Below are 24,603 nucleotides of genomic sequence, written 5' to 3'. Positions count from 1 at the left end.
GCAAGCTCAGTGCTCTTTCAGCTCCACTATCAAGCAGTTCTTGGAGTTGTGTAATCCATTCCCCTGTCACCAGTCGGATTGTTGTCATTTTCGTTACTGTTTTTGTTCAGTCATTTAGTCCTGCCTGACTCTTTGTGACCTCATGGACCAAAGCATGCCTGGCCCTTCTATCTTCTGTCTGTCAAAATCTGTCCAAGTCCATGTTCATTGTTTCCATGATATCACCTATCCATCTAATCTTCTGGCATCCCCTTTTCAATCTTTCCCAATATCATAGTATTTTCCAATGAGTTTCATCTTCTCGTTATGTGGCTAAAGTATTTAAGCTTCAGCTTCAGTATTTGATCTTCCAGTCAATAGCCTGAATTAAATTAAGTATTTACTGATTTGATCTCCTTGATGAATCCCCAAATAAATGAATAAATGTTCTATTTTAATACTATTCCAGGGAGAAACATGACCAATTCCCTTGGAATCTTTTCCAAAATTTGCCAACCAATGGTGATGATCATTGTTTGTGCAAAACTCTGATCACTACTATTTTCAGAGCGAAGACAGATAATGGCTAGGCAATAACCTTATTGTTTACATATTTTATGCTATTTAAAGTCATTGACATTCAGATGATTCATGTTCATTTTTATCTAATTCAGTTCTATAAGCATTTATTAAACAAAGTTCTATGCCTTGTCTTAAGAGGGAAAATAACACATGGATCCTCTTATCAATTTGCCTATAATCTATAAGGAAAGACATTTATACACATATATACACACATATGCATACATATACATGTGAATTAATATATAATTTATATATAATATACAAATTATGTTTGCATATATGCATATTTGTTTTTATATATATACATGTGTCTATTATATAAACATATACGTGTATATACATCTATGTATGTGTATGTTTCAACAGCTGTGCTACAAAGCAGTGTTAGTCTATGCAAGTAGAAGAGTATATTAGAAAGTATATTAAGCTTGGATAAGATCATTAGTTTGGAGCTGAAAGGAGCCTTAGTATTACCTAGTCCCTTCCCTTCTGTCCTCTCCCACCCCCTCATATCCTGAGGATGAAACTGAGGTTCTGAGTAGTTGAAGAGATTTGCCCAAGGTCATAATTAGTAAATAGCAGTATTGAGATTTGTAATCAAAGTCCTACAACTCCAAACTATACCATGTCCCTTCCACTACGTCATGCATTTCTTAGATAGAAAACCTAAGCTTTTGCTCCACCACTTATGAGCGTTAGGATTTGAGGTAAATTGCTTCATCTCTCAGCCTCAATTTTTAAAGACTCCTGCCTATCTGATAGTGCTATTGAGGTCCAAATGAAATACTCTACTGAATAAACCACAGATTAAGTCCTGAATATAAGCTGTAGTCCTTAATTAAGAATTCCCTGAAAGGAAAATACACAAGTTAAGAATATAAAATATCTTATTAATAAAAACTTATTTAGTCTGAAAAAGCTTTTATAATCACTAATTCAAATAGATGTATTTTATTCATTTTTATTAACACTATTGTCTCTGCCTTCATCACCTTCATTGTTATTTTCTTCCCATAGTATTCCACCTTTATATCATCCATCATGTCTGAAAAGTGACACTTTTTTATTCTAAACTGTGGAAAATTGCTTCAGAAAATATTCCTTCCCACTTAGTTAAAAACCAGTCACCCAACAGATCCGCTTAGGAGTTTGTAATTTTTCCACTCATTGTGTAGGAATTACCTTGACAAAAGGCAATCGGGATGTATGATTAATTAGAAGGAATAACTCAGGTAATATAAAAGAAAGATTTAGGAGAAAGGCTGCCCTATATTTGAAGCAAAGTATTAATGCTCGTGAAAGTCCTCTGTAATCATAAAGTGCTCTCCAAGTGTAAAGTTTTAGTAAGACAGGTAGATATGGACAAACTACAATGAGAGTTCTTTTGTTTTGTGAGAATCGTAGGTCAAAAGAAAATCACAGACTGAAGGGAGTTCAAAGGCTATCCAGCTAAAGCCCTTACTGACATACAAGAATCTTCAATACATCATCAACCAGTGATCCCTAACCCCAACCAAAGGATCCATGAGAAGACAAGGGAACGTGATATTGCCTTAAGTGAAAGCCTATCCTATTTTTTATCTGGGTGACACAGTAAATAGAGGAACAGACCTGGAGTCAGGAAGACCCGAGTTCAAAGTGAGTCTCAGATACTTACTAGCTACATGATCCCAGGCAAATCACTTAACCTTTTTGGCCTCAGTTTCCTCATCTGTAAAATGATCTGGAGAAGGAAATGTCAAACCACTTCAGCATCTTTGCCAAGAAAACCCCCAAAATGGAGTCACAATGTGTCAGAAACTGAAAGACAGCATTCCTTTTTTGAACATCTCAATTTTCTAGAGATTTTTTAAAATTGAGTAAAACTTTACCTCCCATTCACATCTCTCTATTGGTCATAGTTTCAGTCAATCAATCAACATTTATTAAGCACTAATGCTGTTCCAGGCACTATGCTAAGCACTGGGGATATGAAAAAAAGGCAAAAGACAACCCCTGACCCCAAGAAGCTTGTTTCCAGTTCATTTGGGTTATTACCATCTAACTCTATATTTATATGTCACTATTTGAGACCATGAGGATTGTTGATGTCCTCTTTCCGTACTGTTTCCTTTGCATTACTAGACACATCCCATTATATTCTTCATTTAGAGCTATACTTCTCATTTATAATAATCACAGCTATCATTTATCTCGTAATTTCAGATTTGTAAAATGTTTTACATATATTATCTTATTTGAGCTTCAAAACAGCCCTGAAAGGTAAGTACTAATATTATTACTATTTTGCAGATAAAGAAACTGAGGCTAACCTATTTGTCACGGTCACATAGCTAGTTCATGTTCATGGAAGGACTCAAAGTTATCTTGTTGATTCCAGGTTCAGCATTGAACCATGCCCTCTAGCTACTTTATGCATCAGGCACTGTACTAGGTTCTAGTGGAACTCTAACTACAGAAAATGAAGCAACCATTATTCACATGGAGTTTACATTCTAGTAGGTGAGGCAAAAATATGTGTGTATGTATGTATGTGTATATATATGTGTGTGTGTATATATATATATGAGAATATCTTGCATGTATATACACATATGCATGTACAGGCATTGCATGTGTATATGTATACCTATACAAATGTGCATATATGGCATAAGTATAAAGTTAATAAATACAAATATATACAAGCTAGTTTGGGAGGGATTGTTACACATAGGCAGCTTTTTACTTCAAACTCCATTTTTAGTTTAAAGCTCTTTTGATTAGATCTACAAATCTCCAGACAAATACATTTTTTCCTAACATTCAATCAGAGTTCATTGTCCTTGCTCCAGATCCCATCCTTCCAACAATTTAAACTATGGTTCACAAATCTGAATTCCATTGTGAAATCATCTACTCATCTAACTTTTTGTTTTCAAGTATTCTTTGCTCTCAAAGTCCTTACTTTCCAACCTCTTTTGTCCTCAGAAATGACTCTCTAACTCCCATCTTCATGCCTTTACACTGGCTGCCCCAAATGCCTGGAATGCCCACCTTCCTTACTTCTGACTCATAGTGTTCCTCATTTCTTTGAAGATTCATCTCAAATACCATTGTCTCCGTGAAGTTTTTCCTGATTTCTCCCAGATGTTCAGGTCCTCTTTCTCAACCTGAGACAGATAGATAGATAGATAGATAGATAGATAGATAGATAGATAGATAGATAGATAGAGATAGATAAATAGATAAATATAGAAAGATGTGTTTGTATATATGTATGATAATGTCACAATATTATACATACCTTATGTATTACTCCAATACATGATATATGTAATATAGTGATATATATGTGACATAGTAATATATGCATAGATATTTATTGTGTTACTATAATATATAATATAATGATATAGTAACACTAATATATGTATTACATTAACACCATAATATATATGTATAATACAGTAGCATATAAATTATAATAACACCAATATATAAAACTAGCATATTTAAAGTAATACACACATATATAAATACATACATATCTCTATCTATACCTCTAGTTTATGATCTATATATATATAGATATAGAAGTATAAAAATATATGTACATACATAGATAAATTGATATAGATATTACTCCCCCACTAAAATGCAAGCTCCTTGAGAGGTTTATGGTCAACCTTTGATTATAGCAAATGTCCACTTTTGTACTTGTATCCTCAGCACTTAGCACAGTTCTTGATACATAGCAGGTACTTAAATGTTTGATTGTTGGTTGATTCATTCAGCAACAGAGATGAAAATAATGTTGTATTTCTTTCATTCAACATTTCGTTTATTCTCATTGATAAACCAAATAGTGAAGCATTCATCTAGGACAGTAAATTTCTCCTTAATATGGTAACTAACACATATCAGATCTAGGACAACCATTATTTCACTCAACAGAAAATGGAGAACTTGCAAGGCACATTCAGAAGAATAACAGAGAAAGAAAACATGTAAAGTACTCACATTAATTCTCAAAAGAAAAAAAAATTAACTCAGGTCTGCCATTGAGGCAATACTCTAACATTCCAGTGACTCCCCTAGCTCTCTCAGAAGAGTACATCATCCCTCCCAGACTCATAATACCTCCAGTGGTTTGGACACTCCAAGAATACAACACCTTTTGAAGATTTAAAACCAATAACTCCTCCTCATTCAGACCTCTTGTAATAGCAAGGGGTATTCATATCACTTATCTATGTCCTTACCTTCCCTATATCCATAGCTCTTGCCCTATTGTGTCATTAGCTTTGCTTTCTGTCTGCACAAGCCATGTGGGTGATAATTTTCTTCCTTCAGGAGATGTATTGCTCAGGGAAACCTTCTGTCTCTAGAAATATGATTTCTCAAATGTTCAAACTTTGAACTATTCATGTGGCATCCCTCAAGGCTAATAGTGCATGACAAATGAAAAAATGAATGAATGAATAAATGAATGAATAAATGAAAAAGTACCTATGATGTGTAAAGCACTAGGATTACAAATAAAAATGTGAGAGATTCCCTGCTCTCAAAGAGCTCACATTCTACAGGGATTTAGCACATATAGAAGGGTATAGCTGCCAAAAAGACAGTTGGAAAACCCAGTATTCCAGATGGCAAGTAATCTAGCTTGACTAGAGTGTAGAGGGGGGATAAGGCTGACATATAAACACATCTTCTTTAGTGTCATTTTGATTGATAAAAGCATATCTCTTCCTGAAAATGAATCATTTAACAGTGCCAAGGAAATTGTGGTGAAAATTTTCTTTTCCAGGTTCTCAGTAGCCATGACTTATTAAAAGGTAGAGAATATAGCAGCTGTACAGACAGTTATCCATCCAATTCATAACTGCTACTCTTTGGACTCAGGTTTCCCAAATAGCTTGGTGTGAGATGACTTCCCTTTCTTGCAGTGGTGGTCCTTCAGCTACTGGCATTAATGTTGATGTTGCTTTGGCCTAGAAGTAGCCTGACAAACTCTCTACCTTCAGTGAGGCATGAGAGGAAGTGGTAGTGGTTGGAATGGTTTCACATATTTGGAAAATACCACCTATGATGATCAAATGAATTCATTGAATAATACTAAAGATTATTAAGCAGCTAGTGGCTCAGTGGATAGAGTACTGGGTCTAAAGTCAGGAAGATCTGAGTTCAAATCTAGCTTCAGATACTTACTAGGTGTGTGACCTTGGGCAAGCCATTTAGCTTCTGTTTGCCTTAACCCACTGGAGAAGGAAACCACAGACCACTCCAATATCTTTGCCAAAACCAAACCAAAAATAAACCACTCCATTGGCAATATTAGCATGCTATGGTCCAGAGGGTCATGAAGAGCTGGATATGCCTGAGTGACTGAACAACTGCTGTTAATTTCTGAAGTTTACAGGGATAATGTGTTACACCAGAAATTGAGAGTAAGAAGAAAAGGAAAATACCAACTCTGAAATTCATTGTTTGTATGAAAAGTTGCTTCACCTCTCTGAGCTTTTTTCTTTGTCTGTAAAGTGAGTGTAATGCCAATAGAATTACCTACATTGCAGGCTTGAAGCCAAGAAAGCACTTTATAAAACCCAAGATGCTGTAGAAGTACGAGTCATTATTTATTACTCCAGTGGCAGCTGGTAAAGAGTTAGAATGGTTGTGAAAGTTAAGTTGAACTGGGAGTGAAGTGAGCAGCATGACTGGGACCCTTCAAGAAATGGTGATCTCAGTCATAGACTCACCACTCAGGAAAGCAGGCCTCAGGACAGTCATCTAGAGATGAGCAAGGCAGTTGGTGGGAAGGCAGAGAAATCCAAAGACTTAGTTGAGCTGGGAGATTAAATAGTAAATAACAAAACTTCCAGCCCAAGCCCTATGGCACAAAATTAATAGCTCTTTCCATTACCAACTCCCTCATTTTACTATGAGAAAACTTAGGCTCAGAAAGATAGGTCAGAATGATGGAATTGGCACTGAAACCATGGTGGCCTGACTCATTGATAAATATTCTATCCAGTACACCATGGTCTTTCCTGTTACCTCAAAGTGAGGTTTCTTATGTATCTGCATTGTCCTGTCTATATTTACATAATTCCCCTTTTGCAAAGGAATCTTTATAGAAGTTAGACTGTTTAGGTGGCGGAGACGTAAAAGGTACTGACAAAGTCAAGCTGCCTTCCTGAGATAAGGGAGTACTGTTTACAGGGGAAATCTTTGGCAGAAATTTTGCTCTTTTTTAATTTAAATATTTGCTGTGAATAAATTTATCACTGTGTGTGTATTTATGAAGGATTAGCTAGGTATGCATGTATCTATTGTCAGTTACCTCACATAGTCCAGAGTGTCACTGGAGAAGGACATAGGACGTGATGATCAGTAGCCAATATTGTATAGGACCTTACATACAGTAGATATTCACAAAATAGTTGACAAAAGAATGAATGAGTGAATGAATAAATGAACAAATGATAACAATAAGTAAAAGAGTACTGAGAGGACACATTTAGTGCATTTGCTGATTTTGATTGCCCAGTTATTGTGGTGCTAAAGAGAAAGAATTGTCCAATTGCTATAAGATGAGCAAGAATTTTCTTTCTCTTCAGTATTGCATATGGTTACAGAATGACAAGCTTTCAGAGTTAGAAACAACCTTATTGGCTATTTGGTCCATCCCATATGTAAAAATAAATCTCCTTTATACTATATCTGTCAAGTGATCATCCTTCCCTTCCTTAATGATCTTCAATAAGGAAGAATCCACTATTTCCCTAGTAGATTTCCCAATCTACTTTTGAATGTCTGTCTTTACTTGGCAGTTTTTTTCTTATATTCAGGCCAAATTTGGCTCTTTGTTACTTTACCTATTACTCTCAATTGAACCTTCAGAGGAAGAGGACAAAAATCTAACCACACACCCATGTCAAAACCCTTCGAAGACCTAAAGTCAATTATCATGTCTCTCCTAAGCCTTTTCTTTTCTTGGTTAAACTTTTCCAGTTGTAAACAAAGGAGGGAAGGAAGGAAGGCAGAAAGGAACAAAGGGAAGAAAAAAGAAAGGGAAGAAGGAAAGAAGAAATGGAGGATGGAAGGAAGGAAGGAAGGAAGGAAGGAAGGAAGGAAGGAAGGAAGGAAGGAAGGAAGGAAGGAAGGAAGGAAGGAAGGAAAGAAGGAAGGAAGGAAGGAAAAAAAGGAGGGAGGGAGGGAAGGAGAGATAAAGGAAGGAAAAATGGAAGGAGGTACAGAGAGAAGGAGGGAGGAAGGAAAAACAAAACATTGATTAAATCCTTGGTATAGGTAAAATATTGGGTACTGGGGGATACAAATAGAAAAGCAGAGATAACCCCTGATCTCAAAGCTCACATGCCAATATGTAGAAAGAACATATATAAGGGATATCATTTAAAGTCAGATAAAAAGCTTCATTTTACAACCCAAGAAACACAAGAGGATCAAACAATTTGCACCAGAATTTGGTGCAAAAGGCAGAAAGTATAGGACTTTGAAAAAGAAATTAATAAGAATTAAAAGAATAAGGATAGGTATTGGATCTGTGATCCAGCTGCTGGATTTCATTTTTATAGGGAACTTCCAAATGAAGAAATGTCTACCAAGTCAGCTTGGCACCTTCTCTGCAAGTGATAGACTTAGAATATTGCCCAGAACACTTAAAGGTTAAGTCGAAGATCAGGTATCCAGTATGTGTCAAAGCCAGGATATAAACTCAAGTATTCCTGGTACCATCATAAATATAATTTGTAATTGTCTTCGAATCTGAGAAAACTACAGTTAAAAGGAACCTAAGAGGTCATCTAATCCAAGACACTGATAGAATGGGAATGTCATACACACCTACAAATGCTCATTCTGTCTTTACTCAAAAACCTCCAGCGATCGGGAATCTGCTATTCACTACTGCCCACATCAGCCTATAATATTTTTGAATGCCATTAATGATTAGGAAATTTAGGAGAGAGGGTTCTCCTTATACACAGCCAAATTCTGCTTCTCTAGATAAATTGCTAATAAGATTGGGATATTTCCTAAATTGCAGCCAGTGGCCTAGAATATTTTCTAAGATTTCTGAGGAAAACTTTGATGCAAAATATTTTATAAGCTAATTGCATATATGATAACTTGTAATGCCAGAAAGCATAACCAGTCTTGTCCATCATGATGAAATGTGGCTATGACAAGATATTGTAGGAGGATGTGTGCCTGAAGAAAAATATTGAAAAAGGAAAACTAGAGTATAAAAACCAGCTAATGTGCCTGAAGCACTACATGGAGCAGAGGGGATTCTGATACTTAACAACAGGTTGCAGAAATATTCTTCATGTAGAAATAGCAGAAAAAAGATAATTCATCTGGCAATGTGACTTAATGGACAGCCCACTGGACTATTATTTAAAACATCTACACATGGTTCCTACTTCCAGCACTCACTAGTGGTTTGTGTGTCCCAAGACAAGTAATTTAACAACTCAGAGGTTTAGTTTCTTCATCCATTGAATGAAGGTAATAGCATTTTTACTTCCTACCTCATGGGCTTTGTTGTGAAGAAGGTGCTTTGCAAACCTTACAGTGTTACAGAAATTTGAAATCAGGGGAGAAATAGGTTCAATTCACACCTTTAACATTTACTAGCTGTATGAGCAGGAGAAGACTTTTGTTCCTGAGTCTCCGTTTCCTCATGTAAAAGAGAGATAATAATTCCTACCTCCCATGAGTGCTGTGAATAAAATGCATTACTAACCTTAAAGAATTATGTCAATGTCAGTTATAATTATTATTACTATAAAGAAAATCTCGTACCTTTCCCTATGATTTTATACTCACTAAAAATATTTTTTGGGGGTAAGATGACCTACTAATTGCATTTACCCACCAGGAGGGATGTCTTGGACTGACTGATAACTACCATTTTTCAGAATAATGTTCCATTATAGATTTATACAGCAGCATAATGGTTTATCAATCAGTTTCTTCTGAGTTTGGTTAGCAATGCTCTTGATGACTTCATTGGCTCCCATTTTTCTTTCTACCATTTCTATACATGTTTCTTCCAAATCTATATATCTAGTAGTAATGTATTTCCTGGGTTCTCGTGTTATTATTTACCTGCTAGACATCTCTACCTGGATTCTTTATAGACACATCAAATTCAGCATATCCAAAATAGAATTCATTCTCTCCCTGGCCCCAAACTATCACCTCTTGCTAACTTTCCTATTTCTGTTCATGTTCTACTTGCGGTCAGCACCCTAGCTCAGATCATAATCTCTTTTCAAAAGCTGGACTACTAAAATAGCTTCCTAGCTGGTTCCCTTTTTTCTATTCTCTTCCTTCTTCCATCCATTCATACACAGCTGCTAAATTGATATTTTTCAACTATTACTCCCCTGCAGTAGCTCCCTATTGCTCTAGGACAAAATAGAAATGTGTCTGTTTGGCATTTAAAGCCTTTCACAATCTGCCTCTAGCCCATCTTGCCACATTGCTCTCCCATTACCCCCCCCCCACACACACACACATACACACACACATTCGGTGTCCAGTAAGTTTTGTCTATTTGGTTTTTCTCCATTCACAATATTTTAGCACAGTCTGTCTCTTGTGCCTGAAATTTTTTCCCCTTTCTTATCTTCCCTTCTGAGATTTTCTAGTTCCTCAAGTGGTAACTCCTTTAAGAGATCTTTTGTCATACTTTCCTTTGTTAGAGTTCTATGCTAAGTATTACGGTGGATAGAGCATAGGACTTGGAGTTAGGGGTTCAAATCTCAGATATTTGTGGAGTGACCTTGCACAAGTCACTTAACCCCTGTCTGCCTCAGTTTTTTCAACTATAGAGCTGTACATACCTCATAGGATGGTTATGAAGATCACAAGATAATGTTTGTAAAGTGCTTAGAACAATGTCTGGTATATAGTAGTCATTTAATAAATGTTTATGCCTTTATATTTTCCCTCAAAAATGTTGTATTTATGTTTTATATATGAGTCCTCAGTTTAAATGCTTCCTCTCATGACAAACTATGGAAACTGTTACTATATCTTTAAGAGGGCATAGAATCTTGGGAAAGAATTACAGTGGAATCTTTTCCAGGGGGATTAACTGTCATGGTTGAAGAAAGACTGTTGAGTACAGAGGAAAGACTTAAGAAAAATTCCTTTCCTCTCATATTTGAGAGAAGCTAAGAGATAATTACTAGCAGAACTGAGTTTCACTGCTATGCTATAGAGAAGGAATACTAAAGAGGGTTTACTAACTGACTGCCATCCTGAGAGAGTTGAAAGGTAGAATTGCGTTTCCAAAGTTGAGAAGTTAGTAGTTGCAGTTGATGGTTATTGATGATTCCAGCTAGGATCTTTCTCACCAAAATGAATTATTAGAATATGTTTGTGTAGTTTGTTATATTCTTAGTAAATTTCATAGCTAGCATCATGGATCACTATTTAAGACTATGAGAAAGAAAGAGAAGCGAGAAAACTTATGAGGAAAGAAGTTTGGGATTTTTTTTTTCTGAGTTTTATTTTAGGGTAGATCTAACTGAAGATATTGTACATATGTATCAATTTATGAGAAAATATCAGAATATACCCTTTAACTGCATAAGAATCAATCAGAGAATTACTAATAGGATGTCAGTGTTGTCAACTAGTATAGTGGTCTGCATGGTCCACTAGACTACATAAATTTTGTATTTACTTATCTGAGAACATGATGTTAGTTTCCAGCAGAATATGTTATTTAGGGCAGGTACTACTTAATTCTGACTTTGAATCACTATTGCCTAGAATAGTGTCCAGCAAATAGGAGATACTTAATAACTGTTCATTGATTTGATTTAAATTGAATTCATTAAGTCTGTTCTTCAGAACCTGATCAAACTTAGGCATTTTAACTAGTTTTATAACATGTTTTATAATGGATTTTATGATATGTAAAACTGAATACTAAGACTCTGGACCTGAGGTTACCCTATCCATATTCAGATGTTCTATGAGGTCCTATTTGAACCAGTCACTTGATCTTCCTCCATCTTGACCATAACATCATGTAAAATATCATGGAAGATGCAATAACTTCTTAGAATATTCACTGTCAAACAATCTATATTCTGTCCTGTAAGCATGGTATAGGATTAGAATACTGTAATTGGGCATTAATTTTCAAATACATTCTGAAGATTACAATATTAGAATATCTTGTTTAGTTCAAAAAGGAGGGTAAAGTCCGTGATAAAGTGTATTCTATGTGGTCAACCTATAAAATTCAAAGGGCAATGAAACTTCAATAATGACTTCCCTAATTGGCATTGAATCTGGAGTAAGCTCCTTTCCACCCACATGCTGTCCCTTTAAAGGAACATTTTAACACTTTGAAAAATTCTGAATATTTTATGAAATGTGAAATATGCAAAATTCTGAGGCAGATGTCTCAAAATGTTTGGAGATTAATACAAGTAAAACGTCATCTCTTCTCAACAGTGGAACATGATAGAGAACTAGATAAGGATGTGATGCTAGCTGATGTACACAGATGGAAAGCATAGCTGACAAATTAATTCAAATCACACCCTTATTGATAAATTTGTGGTTAAGGGTATTTTTCCTTTGATTTAAGTAAGATGCTTTCCCAAGTTGAAACTCACCTATTTTTTCCAAACACATAGCACAGTTATCTGTGCACAGGTGCAAGTGATTGATTAATCCCATGTTAGTTGCTGATGATGAAAAAAATGTATTTGAATCTCCACTGGTATGCTTATATTTCAAATCTTGAAGTTTGCCATAGGAACTCAAGCTCATTCAACACTTTTATTTGTTAAAACATAAAAATGATGATTCCTCATAATAGAAATAGAGCAAAAACACAGGTTTGTCATTTTATACATTATTGTTTTTGTTATAACAAAGAAGGTATTCCAGATGAACTTTTGGGGTAGGAAGAAAGAGGTATAGTAAATAGCTCCAAGGAAATAATACTCAGGGTATGTAGAGAACTTATTAAACAGTACCTGACTGCTTGTGATTAATTCAAGTCACCAGGGTCAGATAAGCTATATGCCAGAGTCCTAAAAAAACTGATAAATGTAACTTTCCAATCACTTCCAATGATCCTTTAAAAATTATCAAGATTTTTTTTAAAGTCCTTCATAGTGGGGGGGAAAATCCACAGGATTAGAAAGGGTAATATTGATTTAACTTTCAAAAGACGAAAAATAGAGTCACTTCTGGGGCCAGAGCCAAGATGGTAGAGTTGCTGAAATAGCCAAGTCCTCCCAACATTCCCCTACAAAACATTAAAAAAAAAATACTTCATATCAAATTCTGGAGTGACAAAGGCAATAAATGATCAGCGTGTGGCATTTTTGAGCCCAAGACAACTTGGGAGGTCAGGAGAGATTTATGACACAGGAATAGGGGCTGATCCAGAACTCATGAGGCAGCAATAACAGCCATGAGTCTTAGAGATAGTAGTTTTGGGAGCTCTCAAATGAGAGACAGTAAGGGAATCTGACAACTGGTCAGAAAGAGATTATAGGAGACTCCTGTGCTAGCACTTGGTGCAGTACAAAGCAGGTTTGGAAACTCTATTACCTATACACAATTCTAGGTCACAATTCCAAGGGGGAGAGGAGTGCTTCCTGTCTTCAGGGAGAAATACTCTCTTGAGGAACAGTATTACTTGTTATTCAAAGGGAATAGGGACCATAAGAACCACTGGCACTTTTGTTAATAAGGGAGCAGGGGCCCTGAGGAGCAGTAACAGTTTTAATCCCAAGGAAACAGGGACTCTGAAGAACAGTATCACTTGTAGCTGTAAGGAAGCAGGGACCCTTCCTGAGTAAGGACTAGAGTGCAGACCAGTAAAGAAATGACCATACCTCTTGCTGGATCATACACCTTGGAAGAAGCTCAAACTTCTGATCCTTTACAGCTAGCTCTGAAAACAGCAGTGCAAAAAAGCTTGAAGCCTGGAATAGTGCCCTATCTCTACTCCCAGTCTGGGAACAGAGCCTAACTTTAATATAGAGTTGAAACTCAAGAAATAGGCATGGAAAATGAGCAAACAACAAAAGAAAAATCTGACCATAAAAAGCTACTATGGGTGACAGGGAAAATGAAGATGAAATCTAGAAGACAATGATGTAAAAAAAACCCTATAATCAAAGTCTCAAAGAAAAAAATGAACTGGACACAAATCCAACAAGAATTTCTGCAAGAGCTAAAATCATTATTTTAAAAAACCAAATAAGAGTAATAAAGAAAATATTAGGCAAAGAAGTGAGAGTGATACAAGAAAATTAAGAAAAAATATATGAACAGCTTGACAAAACACACACACAAACACACGCACACACACACACATACATACACACACACACACACACACACACACACACACACACACACACATACCTAAAGAAAACAATACCTTAAAACAACCAAATTGGTCAAATGGAGAAAAAAAGAGGTAAAAACTTCACTGTTGTAAATGACTCCTTAAAAAAAAGATTGACCAAATTAAAGAAAAAAAAGATATAAAATCTCAAGAAAATAATGCCTTAAAAATGAAGATTGGCAAGTATAAGCTGACTTTATGAGACATCAAGAAATGATAAAATAAAAAAAACAAAGAAAATCTGAAATATTTTATTGAAAAAAGAACTGACTAGCAAAATGGTCTGAGTAGAAATAATTTAAGAATTATTGGAAAACCTGAAACCTATGATAAAAAAACCTAGAAATCATATTTTAAGAAATTATAAAACTGTATATATGTATATATATATATATATATATATATATATATATATATATATATATATATATATATATATATAATAGATATCCTAGAACCAGAGAATAAAGTAAAAATTGAAAGAATTCACTGATCACTTCCTCAAAGAGATCCCAAAATAAAATTCCTAGGAATATTATAGCCAAATTCCAGAGTTTCCAGATCAGAAAGAAAATTACTTCAAGCATCCAGAAAGAAACATTGAAATACCATAAAGCCATGGTCAGGAACACACAAGAGTTAGCAACTAATACATTAAAGAAATGGAGGGCTTAAAGCATAATGTTCCAGAATGTAAAGGAACTACAATTACAACCAAGAATAACCTATCCAGAAAAATTGGTGTAATTCTTTGGGGGAGGAGGGTAGATATTTAATGAAATAGAGAACTTTCAATCATTCTGGATGAGAATCCTAGAGATGAATAGAAAATTTGATTTTCAAATGCAATACTCAAGAGAAGGAAAATTTGAAAAGGAATGCATAAGAAAATGATTAAGATTAAATTGCTCACATTCCTATATGAGAAGATTATATATAGATATAGATATCTACATATCTATGCGTATATATGTGTGTATGAATATATAAAATGCCTAAGAACTTTGTCATTTTGAGGGCAGATGGAAAGATTCTACTTAGAGAGCCTGAGTGTGAGCTGATTATTTTGGGATGATAGCAAAAAAATAAAATAAAATGAAATAAATGGGTGAGAAAAGACATGGACTGAGAGAAGGGAGAGGGGAGAAGAATGGGGAGAAATTATCTTAAAATAAGAATGCAAAAAGGAGTTTTTACACTGAGGAGGAAAATGGGGTAGTTAATGCTTGAATCTTACTTTCATCTGAATTGGTTCAAAAAGAATACATATGCACACTCAACTGGGTAGAGAAATCTACCTTACCCAACAAGCAGTTAGGAGGGTAATGGAATAAAAGAAAGGGAGGGCATGAGAAAATGTAGGACAGTGATCTTCTGATCACATTCAGATGTTGGGGGAGAGACAGACTAAAAGAAAAGAGAAAGATAAATAGAAAGTAGTATGGAATAAAATTCACAGTCAGTATTTACAATTGTGAATGTGAATGGGATTAATTCACCTATAAAATAGAAGAGGATAGTAAATTGGATTAGAAATCAAAACTATGCATTGTTTATAAGAAAATACTTAAAATATTAAGACAAAGAGTTAAAATAAGGAGATGTAATAGAATCTGTTATGCTTCAGCTGAAGTAAAAAAAAAAAGCAGGAGTAATAATGATGATCTCTCAGATGAAGAAAAAGTAAAAAATATATCTAATTTAAAAAGATAAGTGAGGAAACTACATCTTGCTAAAGAGGTACTTTCTACAACAAAGTAATGAGTACCAAATATATATGCCATAAAATGGCATAACATTCAAATTCTTAAAGGAAAAGTTAAATGAAGAAAAATAGGAAGAAAAAAAGTAATTCTATACTAGTGGGGGATCTCAACTTTCCCTTCTCAGAGCTAGATGAGTCTAACCACAAAATAAACAAGAAAGAAGTTAAGGAGATAAATAAAATTTTTTAAAAGTTAGATATGATAGACCTCTGGGGAAAATTCAATGGGAATATAAGGCATATAGAAATTAACCATGTTTTAGGGCATAGAAACATCACAAATGAATGCAGAAAGCAGAAATGTCTAATGTGCCCTTTTTAGACTTCAATGCACTAAAAATCATATTCCATAAAAGGCCATGGAAGCCTAGATTAAAAATTGATTGGAAACTAAATAATGGAATCCTAAACAACAAGTTGGTCATAGAGAAAAATCATAGAAATAATTGAAAATTTCATTAAAGATAATGATAAAACTAAGATAACATACTGAAATTTTTTATATGTAGCCAAAGCAGTACATAGGGGATAATTTATTTCTTTAAATGCTTAAATTAATAAAAAAGAGCAGATAATGAATTGGGCATACAACTTAAAAATGAGAAAAAGAACAAATTAAATTTCCCAATTAAACATCAAAATAAAAATTCTAAAAATCAAAGGAGAGGTTAATGAAATTGAAAGTTTAAAAACCATTGAACTAATAAATAAAACTAGGACTTGTTTTATTAGGAAAAAACAGATAAACCATGATTAATTTTACTAAAAAAGGAAAACTAAATGATCAGTATCAAAAATACAAAGAATGAATGCACCATCAATGAAGATGAGATTAAAGCAATTATTAGGAGTTATTTTGTACAATTATATGCCAGTAAAACTGATAATCTAAGTTAAATGGGTGAATACTTACAAAACCATAAATTTCTCAGATCAACAGAAGAGGAAATAGAATACTAAAATGACCCTATCTTCAAAAAAGAAATTAATCAACCTGTAAACAAACTCTCTAAGAAAAAATATCTAAGAAAAAAAAGATGGATTTACAAGTAAATTTTACCAAACATTTAAGGAACACTTAATTTTAATATCACACAAATTATTTGAAAAAATAGCTATAAAAGGAATCCTTCCAAATTCGTTTTGTGACAAAAATTTGGTTTTGATGCCTAAACTAGAGAGAGCAAAGAATTATAGATTAATTTCCCTAATGAATGTTGTTGCAAAAATATATATTAAATAAAATACTAGCAAGGAGATTACAGCAATATAGCACAAAGACTATGTATAGTATGACTAGGTGAGATTTATACCAGGAATGCAGGAATGCAGTTCAACTTTAGGAAAACTATCAACATCATTGACCATTTCAATAACAAAAATAATAAAAACCACATAATTATCTCAAAACATGCAGGAAAAGCCTTTGACAAAATAAAACTTCCATTTCTGTAGTGCAGGAACATTAGAAAGCATGGGAATAAATGGAGTCTTTTTTAAAATAACAATTAGTATTTTTATGCAAAACCATCAGAAAGCATTATCTCAAATGGAGATAAACTAAAAGTCTTCCCAATAAGACCAGAGGTGAAGCATGGGTGTCCATTATCACCACTACTCTTCAATATCATATTGGAAATGCTAGCTATAGCAATAAGACAAGAAAAAGAAATTGAAGGAATAAAAATAGAAAGAAAATAAAACTATCACTCTTTGTAAATGACATGGTGATATGTTTAGAGAAGCCTAGAGAATCAAACTTAATTGATTTTAATTGATTTAATTAATTGATTTAATAACTTAATTGATTTAATAACAAACTAAAAAACTTAATTGAAATAATTAACTTAAGTTGCAGAGTAGAAAATAAACCCCCACAAATAATAAGCATTTCTATATACTCCCAATGAAACCTATTAGAAAGAGATAAAAAGAAAAATTTCATTTATAATAACTACAGACATTATAATATCCTTAGGACTATAACTTTCAAGACAAACCCAGGTTCTATATAAACACAATTACAAAATATTTTTCACATAAAGACAGATCTGAGCACTAGAGTAATATGATTTGTTCATGGACAGGCTGAATCAATATAATAAAAAAGATAATTCTGCCTAAAGTAATTTACTTATTCAGTGACATACTAATCAAACTACCAGAGTATTTTATACAGCTTTAAAAAATTGCAAAGATCATCTAAGAGAACAAAAGATCAACATAGCAAGGAAACCAATGGAAAAAAATGGGCTGGAGGGTGGACTAGAAGTACTAAATTTCAAACTATATTACTAAGTGGTAATCATCAAACAAATTTGTCTTAGCTAAGAAATAGTGGTAGATCAAGGGATTAAATTAGGAATGCCATAACCAGCATTAAATCATCATAATATAAGGAAAAAATAGAAAAACAAAAGAAAGAAATAATCACAGAGTAGGAATGATTTTATGTACAAAAGTTCATGGCAAGCTAACTTCATTTTCTCTTCCTTCCTTCTTTCCTTACTGAACTTTCTCCCTTTATTTCATTCTTTCTTTTGTATATGTTTACTAGAATGAGGCAGCCAACAAGTCATGGATAGAGAGCTAGCAGACCAAGCTGTGCCTCTGTTACTCACTGATATGGTTGCTCTGGACCATCTCATTTGACCTCAAATTGCTCTAGATCATTCTCTAAGTTATAGAGAAGACATTGCCCTGAACTAATAATAACTAATAAATAAAGGTTTTCTCACCTGCAAATTTCCCAAATCATTTAAATCATAGATTGGTCAGTTCATAAGCACTTATTAAGTTCTTACTATGTGCTAGACACTGTGCTAAGCGCTGGGAATACAAATAGAAGCAGAACATATAAAAGAAAGCTTCAAAGTATGTGAGAGGAGGGGAGAGGATATCAGCACTAAGACATGGTAGAGAAAATGAAGATAGGTTGAATATGATTTTAGAGTAGGATGAAGATATCTTTGGCCTGGGCTTCCTTCTTAAATTGGAGATTCTGTTCAGCAGTCCAATTTCTATCGCTATCTCTAATAGACTGGCAGATTAAGAGAATACTATCAAAAGAGTTTGTCTAGATTTTAGTAGGGCTTAAGAAATTAGGGCAATTTGTAATGGTATTTGTGTGTGTGCAAAAAAGATGAAGAGATATGAAATAGATAACAGTAAAATTGGATAAATTCAGAACTGTTCAAATGGCCAGATTCAACTAGTAATACATCAGTGGTTCAATGTCAACTTGGAAGGAAGACACTAATACTAGAGTGGTCCAGGGGTCTGTTCTTGACCTTGCTATTTAACATTTTTATCAATGAATTGAATGTATAATTATTCAATGTACAAGGTAGATCAAGAAGAGAAAAAATATCTATTTCTCTCCCACAAAAGAAATGTTTAAAACACACACTACTGGTAGAAAGACGCACATACACATAGCTCCGAACCCACAACCCATAGAACGGCTACAGGGAAGTAACTCACGGCGAATTCTGCACCCAGAGGCCACGGAACATTGGAGCGAGGGAGATTTCTGTTCCAGAGAGACCTGCAAACCTCTCGCAGGGGGTCCTTCACGCTGCGGACTGGGCGCCGAGACTGGGAGCTGAGGGCAGCCCTGCCGCGGCCAAGGCACCGAGAGGAAAAGATCCGAGCAGGCTTCAGGCACTGGATCTCCAGCGGCCACGCGGGTCCCTCCACCCACAGAGGGACCTGCAAACCTCTCGCAAAAGGTCCGTCGCGCTGCAGACGCGGAGCACAGCCCAGACCTGCCGCGGCTGTGGCACCGAGAGGTACAGATCCCAGCAGGCTTCAGGGATGGGATCTCCAGTGGCCGCACAAGTCCCTCCACCCACAGGTGACGGGGGTCAGTGAGAGGGTCTCTTTGGAGGGTCGAGAGGGGAGTGGGGTGCCCCCATAATTCAGGCCCCACTCCAGGAGGTAGAAGCTGAGAGGTGGCTGCAGAACGGGGCTCCCCAAGGGGGCTGGAGCCTGGATCTATTGTGGAAGGTCTGTGCATAAACCCCCTGAGGGAACTGAGCCTGAGAGGCAGCCCTGCCCTGACCTCACCACCTGAACTTAATCTCACACTGAATAGCAGCCCTGCCCCTGCCAAAAGCCCTGAGACTGGAAGCAGCATTTGAATCTCAGACCCCAAATGCTGGCTGGGAGGATCAGGAGGCGAGGTGGGTGTGAGGAGAATATTCAGAGGTCAAGTCACTGGCTGAGAAAATGCCCAGAAAAGGGACAAGAAATAAGACTATAGAAGGTTACTTTCAAGGTAAACAGGCATTTCCTCCCTGCCTTTCTGATGAGGAAGAACAATGCTTACCATCAGGCAAAGACACAGAAATCAAGGCCTCTGTGTCCCAGCCCACCCAATGGGCTCAGGCCATGGAAGAGCTCAAAAAGAATTTTGAAAATCAAGTTAGAGAGGTAGAGGAAAAGCTGGGAAGAGAAATGAGAGACATGAAGTCAAAGCGTGAACAGCAGATCAGCTCCCTGCTAAAGGAGACCCAAAAAAATGTTGAAGAAAATAACACCTTGAAAACTAGCCTAACTCAATTGGCAAAAGAGGTTCAAGAAGCCAATGAGGACAAGAATGCTTTCAAAAGCAGAATTAGCCAGATGGAAAAGGAGATCCAAAAGCTCACTGAAGAAAATAGTTCTTTCAAAATTAGAATGGCACAGATGGAGGCTAAGGACTTTGTGAGAAAGCAAGATATCACAATACTAAACCAAAAGAATGGAAAAATGGAAGATAATGTGAAATATCTCATGGGAAAAACAACTGACCTGGAAAATAGATCCAGGAGAGACAATTTAAAAATTATGGGACTACCTGAAAACCATGATCAAAAGAAGAGCCTAGACATCATCTTTCATGAAATTATCAAGGAAAACTGCCCTGAGATTCTAGAACCAGAGGGCAAAATAAATATTCAAGGAATCCACAGAACACCACCTGAAAGAAATCCAAAAAGAGAAACTCCTAGGAACATTGTGGCCAAATTCCAGAGTTCCCAGGTCAAGGAGAAAATATTGCAAGCAGCTAGAAAGAAACAATTCAAGTATTGTGGAAATACAATCAGGATAACACAAGATCTAGCAGCCTCTACATTAAGGGATCGAAGGGCATGGAATAGGATATTCCAGAAGTCAAAGGAACTAGGACTAAAACCAAGAATCACCTACCCAGCAAAACTGAGTATAACACTTCAGGGGAAAAATTGGTCTTTCAATGAAATAGAGGATTTTCAAGCATTCTTGATGAAAAGACCAGAGCTGAAAAGAAAATTTGACTTTCAAACACAAGAATGAAGAGAACCATGAAAAGGTGAACAGCAAAGAGAAGTCATAAGGGACTTACTAAAGTTGAACTGTTTACATTCCTACATGGAAAGACAATATTTGTAACTCTTGAAACATTTCAGTATCTGGGTACTGGGTGGGATTACACACATGCACATGCACACACGCATACATACATAGAGACAGAGTGCACAGAGTGAATTGAAGAAGATGGGATCATATCTTAAAAACAAAATGAAATCAAGCAGTGAGAAATATATGGGGAGGAGAAAGGGAGAAATTGAATGGGGCAAATTATCTCTCATAAAAGAGGCAAGCAAAAGACTTATTAGTGGAGGGATAAAGAGGGGAGGTGAGAGAAAAACATGAAGTCTACTCTCATCACATTCCACTAAAGGAAAGAATAAAATGCACACTATTTTGGTAGGAAAACCTATCTCACAATACAGGAAAGTGGGGGATAAGGGGACAAGCAGGGTGGGGGCGATGATAGAAGGGAGGGCATGGGGAGGAGAGTCAATTTGAGGTCGACACTCATGGGGAGGGATAGGATCAAAAGAGAATAGAAGTAATGGGGGACAGGATAGGATGGAGGGAAATATAGTTAGTCCTATACAACACAACTATTATGGAAGTCATTTGCAAAACTACACAGATTTGGCCTATATTGAATTGCTTGCCTTCCAAAGGGAAGGGGTGGAGAGGGAGGGAGGTAAAGAAGTTGGAACTCAAAGTGTTAGGATCAACTGTCGAGTAATGTCCTTGCCACTAGGAAATAAGAAATACAGGTAAAGGGGTATAGAAAGTTATCTGGCCCTACAGGACAAAAGAGAAGATGGAGACAAGGGCAGAGAGGGATGATAGAAGAGAGAGCAGATTGGTCACAGGAGCAATTAGAATGCTTGGTGTTTGGGGGGGAGGGGATAAAAGGGGAGAAAATTTGTAACCCAAAATTTTGTGAAAATGAATGTTAAAAGTTAAATAAATAAATTTAATTAGTTAAAAAAATAAAATAAAAAGACATAATAAAAAAAATAAAATAAATAAATAAAACACACACTACTGATAAAAACTTAAAACGTTATACAACAATATAAAAAGTCCACTTAGACTGTCCATGGATGTTGATATTTAAACATGAAAAAGTCATAGGACTTTTGAACACTTGGCATTTCACCTCCATCCTGGCTCTATATTGACTGAATGATTATTTCAAGATCCATTGATTGATAGATTAATCTTCTGGCAAGCCAGACCATGACTCATCATCCATTTAGTAGTCTGCCATCTCCTTTGAGAAACTTTGTGATGATTGCAGTAAGTATTTCACACTGCCGGTCACCTAGACTCATCAAGGACTCTGAACATCTAGCCTCCAAGAGTAGTGGCCAAGGTTGGAAGCATTCACTTTAGGATGTCCGTTTGGTCACCTGTGTTCAGGGGGAAAGCTCCAAGTCAAAAGAGAAAGCCAGGCCATGGAGATTAAGTCTCAGGTCACCAAACTGTGTACGTACTTTAGCTTTGATGTTTGAGCCGTCACCACACCAAAGGAGGGAGCCTCCCTCCCTTCCCCTACCCAGAGGAGGAGCTTATATGAGTCACAGACTACACATTCAGAAGAGAATTTAAATAAATCTACAGAATGGCAGTTCATGCTGCTCAGTGGTCACTCCTTTTTGGCTCAGTGTCTTCAGTTTCCTCCTCCCACCTCATATCACATAACAACAACTAAAGAACAAAGAAAGAAATGGCTTCATCAATCCCAAAGTGCAAAGTCTTCAGGACTGAACTACGTGTCACAGCAATTGGTCAGGGGAGATCACGTTAGCTCCAGAATTGTTCCATGGACCCAGGCTGACAGAATCCTAATAAAGGTGCTCCCAGTCCCAATATTCTGACTTCCTTATAGGCCCCACTAAACAGTAGACCCACTGCCCCTACTCCTAAATGCTACTCATGCCCCCTCAATATCCCAACTTTTTCATATATGCCTCACTGCTCACTAAAACAACAAGTGTGTCCATGAACTCACGTTTCTCACAGAAACAGCAGGACTGTCCATGTAATGGGATCCCAGGCACTGCCTCTAGCTCCCAATGTTTTCCACAGAAATAGCAGGTGTGTCCATGCACTCAATCACAACCACATCCATCCAGCCTTAGACAGGACCACAATACTCAGTCAATCAGAAAGCAGCACCACCAGGATCCTCAAGCAGGATGTAGACCCCCAAAACAATATAAGTAGGCACCTAAGTAGGCACCTGCACAGTAATAGTAAAGAACTGACCTACTTTAAATTTATGCCATGGAGAGGCTTATTATAATATCATTATCCATATATACATACCCCTCCAAATAGGGGTATGTATGTATTGGGGTATATATGGTATGTATATCTGGGGGTACTCTGTATGCATTGTGGGCAATTGTATGCACCTATCTACTGTGGCTTGGAGCCCTCCCCTGTTACCTAATCCCTTAACAAATCCATCCTGCCTTATTAATATTCATAATTTCTGCTATATAATTGTATCTTTACACATATATATATATATATATATGTATATAAAAATCCATCTTGCTTTCTCTGAAGTTGCTGGTTCCTCTTGGAATTTGTCCCACTTCATGAGAGGCATCAGTCTCAACAAATGCCTATACTTGTATTAGAGGTGGTCTGACTCAGTTCTTTTACCTTCAACAGTTTTTGGTGTCCCCAGATGGGCAGAGTCTAAACCCCCACACAAGCTGTGCATGCTCCATGAAGAAGATATGAAGGAGTTTCCCAACATTCCCAGTTTTCCACATCACAAAAGCACTAGTTGAACTACACAGCCTCTGAAGTGTTTTCCACTTCTGAGATGAGGTGATTCTAAATTCTCCAGCATCTCTCCCTTTCTGGGGTTACATACATAAACAGAGAAAAGTTGAACTTTTATTGTTGGTATTTTCATAGCAGCCCTTACCACCTGCTTGTGTAGTGTTTGGAGAAAAGAAAGAGAAGAAAAGAAGTTAACTGTTCTCCTATAATCACAGCATGACTGTAGGGGTCAGATGTTTCTTGGTGTTTTTCCTTTTGTGACTGTGAATGCCTCTTCCCTGTGATGTGCATGCTCTTGGGAGGGGAGAAAATGGTCTTTTGGAAAGAACTATTCTGCCTGGGCTCCTGAGGTCTTGTACACAGAAAACATTGAAAAGATCTGGCAGTGATTGGATTGCCTCATAAAGTCACTAAAAGTTCCATCCTTGAAAATACACTTATATTTTTGCTGCTCCCATATCAAAGGGTAGGAGATCTTGCCAGTCTGGTGGGATTAAGTTAATGTTTAGCATTTAGACAAGGCAGATGTACAGACACAGATTAGTAGAATATGCAGGTAAGATACAGTCATAAATGAAATAGGATAGAATGAAATGAAGCAATTTGAGGTGAGGTGGGAGAAGAAAAAGGAGAAAATGGGAAGAGAAGTAAAAGAGGGAAAAGCAAAAGGGGGAAAGAAAAAAGAAAAGGGGAAGGGAGAAGGGAAAGGGAAAAGGGGAAGGGAGAAGGGAAAAAGGGA

General features: G+C 36.1%; 1 long non-coding RNA gene across 1 annotated transcript in view; it reads left to right on the top strand.

Moving 5' to 3' along the window:
- The first annotated feature begins 10,663 nt into the window (after positions 1-10,663).
- Positions 10,664-24,603, top strand: part of LOC140500507 (uncharacterized) — a 28,929-nt gene continuing 14,989 nt past the window's right edge. Inside the window, exon 1 of the long non-coding RNA XR_011965766.1 lies at positions 10,664-10,884. This is a non-coding gene — a long non-coding RNA (uncharacterized lncRNA). The remainder of the gene's footprint in view (positions 10,885-24,603) is intronic.

The sequence above is a fragment of the Notamacropus eugenii genome, chromosome 4 (assembly GCF_028372415.1).
Source record: "Notamacropus eugenii isolate mMacEug1 chromosome 4, mMacEug1.pri_v2, whole genome shotgun sequence".
Lineage (NCBI taxonomy): Eukaryota > Metazoa > Chordata > Mammalia > Diprotodontia > Macropodidae > Notamacropus > Notamacropus eugenii.
The sequence above is the reverse complement of the archived record's forward strand: the minus strand, read 5'-3'. Positions and strand labels throughout refer to the sequence as shown.